General features: G+C 33.2%; 1 long non-coding RNA gene across 1 annotated transcript; it reads left to right on the top strand.

Moving 5' to 3' along the window:
- The first annotated feature begins 2,048 nt into the window (after positions 1-2,048).
- LOC105801531 (uncharacterized) lies at positions 2,049-3,583 on the top strand. Its single transcript, XR_001135975.2, has 2 exons — positions 2,049-2,857; positions 3,053-3,583. It is a non-coding gene; the product is annotated as an uncharacterized LOC105801531 (long non-coding RNA).
- The last annotated feature ends 1,427 nt before the right edge of the window (positions 3,584-5,010 follow it).

Raw genomic sequence — 5,010 nt, 5'->3', positions numbered from 1 at the left:
AAACCCTTTCAAATTTTCTTATTTTCATTTGCATTTCATTATTTTCCATTTCATTTACTATCTTTAGCTTAAATAGCAACATTAATTCAACTCATCATTCTTTTTTTCATCATTTTACACTTCAAGAGGGGTTAGTACAAAATAGAAGCAAACAAGGAAAACAGAAAGTACCTAATCAGGTAACCACTAGGGATTTGGAGTGGCTCTACCTAGGTTAAGTTCCTAAGTCCACTATATGAGGTTTGGCTCTACAGATAAGGTACCCAAACCAGCAGATTCCTCGATCTTCACCCATTATAGGCTCATACAGACCGAGTTCAGTTCAGGGGAATACATTTCCCTATGGCTGCACAGAGATGAAAATCTCACGAAGACATAGGTACGATGTATTCCGAAAGTGATCCACTATCCTGCACGGAGGTGAAAACCTCACGAAGGAGTAGCTTCTCACTCCCACTTAAAAGGACAAGACTAAACAGTCTCATGCAATATGATGCCAAAATATACAAATCAATTTACAATAATCATGCAAAAAAGCGCAAATAAAAGATCATAATTTTTCAAATAAAATTTTCAGTTTTCGACAATAAGACAGAAAACAGTCAATTTTACGACTTGACTCTCTAAGTGTCCCCAGTGGAGTCACCAAGCTGTCGAAACCTATTTTTATCTAGGTTTGAAAAAAAATGGGGATCGAATTTAAAAATGAAAATGAGAGTCGCCACCTTATCATTTATTGAGGTGTGATCGGCTCACCTTGAAAATGATTTTGGTCTGCGAAATTTGAGAAAACAGGTTCGGGAGTCGGTTACGCACGAGGAAGGGTTAGCACCCTCGTAACGCCCAAAATTGGTACCGAATCGATTGTTTAATGTCTTAATGTCGAAATTTTGAAAAGATTTTAGAATACGATCCTTTTGAGTAAAATGAATTGGATGATGAGATTTATTTATTTCAAAGAAATAAATCGTCACACTCAGTAAGTTAGAGCGCAACATTTTAAATCCTCAAAATTAAATTTATCTCTTGACTTTTAAAACCTATGCATTTTGAGAAGGATATTCGATTCTTTAGGTCAAATGAGAAGATCAAAACCCAGTAAGTTAGGGCTTGATTTTACAAAACTCCTAAATATCAAATATTGCCTTTATTTTTTTTTGTTAGAAAAATCATCGTCTTGAGAAAACAATACGTTATATCCAATGCGTTAGGACACCACGTATTGAATTCAGTTATTTAAATTTAACAAGGAGAATTGAAGCCCAGTAAGTTAGGGCACAATCCTCTCGAGAATTTTGGATACCGAGTATTTTGAAAATTTTCGAAATAAAATGATCTTAATACTTTAAAGCATCATAATAATAATTTTTTTAAAGCATATGTAGTGCGATTGAATGGCAATATACAATGTAAAAGGATAACTTATAATCTAAACATACCCCAACGAATAATAAACAAGCAATAGATAAATTCAAACAAGAATAGCAACAATGATCTTAATAACAATATGCAAATATCAATACCAATATTCAGAAACTAAATAAACCAATTATCAAATCTTAATGAGATACATAAAAATAATCAATATATCCTATGTATTCAAAGAGGTAATTTAATATAAATTGTACATACATATATACGTAATAGTACTATATAAGAATATTATTGCATAGCTTGTTTTAAAATTTAAAATATATAAGTCAATTTTAAAATATATTATAAGATAAAATCGTCAATAAATATAAAAATTATGTCAAGTTTTCATAAAAATGTAAAATTGTGATAACTTTAAGTAATGGTACATCATGAATTTAAAATCATAATACGAAATGAACTTATGATATTAATAATATTTTAAACAAAGGGTAATAATATATAACAAATTTAAATTTAATGCATTATAAATAATTCTAAAATAATAGTATGACAAATTTATAATACAAATAAAACATATAAACAAAATTAAAGATCAATGTATAATAAAAGATTTAAAATCACGAAGAGTAATAATATATGTATAAAAAAATAAATTGAATAAAAAGGTTTGATCAAAAATAAAAATAAAAGGTAAAAATAACAGCAATAGAAATCATAAAATTAAAGAGAATATATATAAAAAAAGGTAAAAACAACTAAAAAATGACTAAATTAAAATTAAACTGTTTGAAAGGACTAAATTGGCCATCAGTTTAAAACTAAGGGACTAAAACAGAATTAGACGCAAAAATCCGAATACTCAAAATCACTCGTGGAAAACGACGCCGTTTAAACTTGGGTCCAAATGAAATCCGACTCAAATATGCGGTGCAAATTAAAAAAATTGACGGAAATCAAATTGCAACAATCCAAAACACAGAGGGGCTTGCTGCGCAAATAGACCAAAAAACCAAAACGCGCGGATCCTGTCCTCAGGTCGGGTCACCGCGCGGATCTGAACCTCCAAACGACCCCGTTTCGAAGCCATCATATTGGCTTAAATGACGACGTTTTATCCCCGTGATTAAAAGCTAACAGAACCCTAATAACTATAACTTTTCCACTAAAAAAAATTAAAACAAAAGCTCTCTGCGCCGTTCCAGCAACAGGCCGCTCGAGAGCCCCCTCGCCTTCGCCTGTTCAACTCCGATTAGCCCGGAGGAGAAGAAGGCTTCATCGGCGTCGTTTTTTTTTTTTGCATTATGAAGGCTAAACAAAATACCCTAAATCGGTAGCCTCCTAAACATTCTCAGCAGCCTTAATAACAAAAATAAAAAACAAAGGAACCCTAGGCCCTTCTCTCCATCGCAACGCCGATTCGCCCTCTCTCCAACTTCGATTTCAACGAAGCGAGCGAGGTCCGGCGGCCTCAAACTAGAAGGTAAGTTCTCTTCCCCCGTTTCTTTTTATTTTATATGCTTATGTATGTATTAATAACCAAACAAAGAACGAAAGAAAGAAGAAAAATAAAAATAAAAAAACAGAATCGCCAAGAGAGAAAAAAAACATCATTTTTTTCCTATTTTTCTGATATTCTCCTTTTTCTTTTGCGTTCTGTCTCTGCTTATTTTTGCAGGCGTTTGTTGCGAGTGTAGGTACGAGTACAGTGTCAGGTGCAGTGATGTGGAGGCTCACGTGAGCCTGGGTCAAGGTTGCAGTGGCGTACGTGCGAGGGAAGGTTGTACGGAGGCGTGACACACGCGCGGGCTTGGCTGCGGCGCTGAAGGGTTCCAGAAACCCTAGGTGTTTCTGCTCTCGGGTTGGGATTTAGGCTGATTGGGCTTTCTGGATATTGGGTTATAGATTAGTGGGTTTGGGTTTTAGTTGGGTATTTTGGGTTAGTGATTTGGGTTTGATATTGGGCTATTTTTTATTTTAGATATTTAGTTTATTTTGTAACTGGGCCGCATGGACTGTTTGTTTGGACATTTAATTTTGTTTTTATAATTAGTTTAGGGGCCGGGCAAAATTTGGGCCCTACAGTATTTAGGTTCTTCAGGACGACACCTCGAAAGAGGTTGAGTATTCCTCAGAATTGGGAGTCCTTTAGGACATTAAATTTTCACTTTCACAATAGTTATTATACCACATATCATATGTTATAGCATATCATCTCAATTCACATATTCACAAACACATAAACACATAGTTCATAAGATAACATAGGTATGAGAAATCTTACACTCAAAATTTGGAGTAGGTGGTTTAGGCTACTACTAAATTCCCAAATATCACATTGAATCATGTCCACAAGCAATTATTCCAAACACTCACCAATTATGCATTCGCCGAAAATCTGAAAGCTCAAACTAGCTTTTCCTTTCCTTTATCTCTACTCGTAGAAGGTACTATCGATTCCAACACTTCAACAAAATAAATCACACAACAATACATTCAAAACTTAGCTAAGGACTTACCACAGTCAATCAAAAACATAAGCCTAAGCTATGTTCTCATGTAGTCGAACCCTTTAACATAACCAACTTAAAATCCACATATCTCGATCTACACTTAATATTTTCACCTAAAACGAGTTTCATTCATCTAATTATTCATCAATGACTAATTTCCAACCTTTAAACTATGCAAAACTACTCAATTCATCGTATCGACTTTTTCGATATGTTTTTGGCTATTTTCTGAAAATTCATTAAAACTTAAGAATTCTTTAACAAAACTTCAAAGTAAGTTTAGAAATCTTCTAATTACATCAAAACTAATTCAAAAACACTTTGAAACCATGTTTTTACCCAAAATCTCGAAATCCACCATTAATGAGCCAATTTTTGGCTTCTATTTAAAACATGCGATTTAATGGTTAAAAATTTAGTTTTAAAGACTAAATAACATTTAAAACTATTTAGGAGTTGAATCATTACCTTGGATGACTAAAAATTGAGCATTTGATGGAAATCAAAAGGAATTAGGATTTGGAATTCAAAATCAAATGGTGATACTGTCTGCCAGGCAATACTATTTGCCAGAGATATATGTATGAGGGTAAATGCCCAACATTTTTGCGTGAAGTTTGTTCGCTTTAACCAATTCACTTTAACCATAAGGTGTGACCTTGCAAATTTTTGTAACGTTAGTTGTAATTCTAAAACATTTCTAATGTTACAAGCAATGAGTGGAATATAGCAATGCATCATGCTACCCAAGTTACAAGAAGTTCTTAATCGACAAAACTTTTCTCTAATAAACTTTTCATTTATAAACTTTTCATTTATCATATCATTTTATCTTTTATATCTAGATTGGACACAAGTCATGGTATAGTCACACTTGTATAGTCCAATCTCATATTTCTTGATGTTTTGAGTATAATACAATAAAAAAAGTGTGATATCTCATATCAATTTATCTGAGCATGCTCGTGTATTTCTAGTCTCACTCCATCAAGTGTCCCAAGATATTACTCCCATTATGTAGGAGGGATAAATCCTATCTTGATCAATCATATCCCACTACATGGATTATGGTATATCCTGTAACATCTCACCTGACAAAGCCCTAGTATTCGAGTGTTATTTT

The sequence above is a fragment of the Gossypium raimondii genome, chromosome 11 (assembly GCF_025698545.1).
Source record: "Gossypium raimondii isolate GPD5lz chromosome 11, ASM2569854v1, whole genome shotgun sequence".
Classification (NCBI taxonomy): Eukaryota; Viridiplantae; Streptophyta; class Magnoliopsida; order Malvales; family Malvaceae; genus Gossypium; species Gossypium raimondii.
This window is presented reverse-complemented; position numbering and strand designations above follow the sequence as displayed.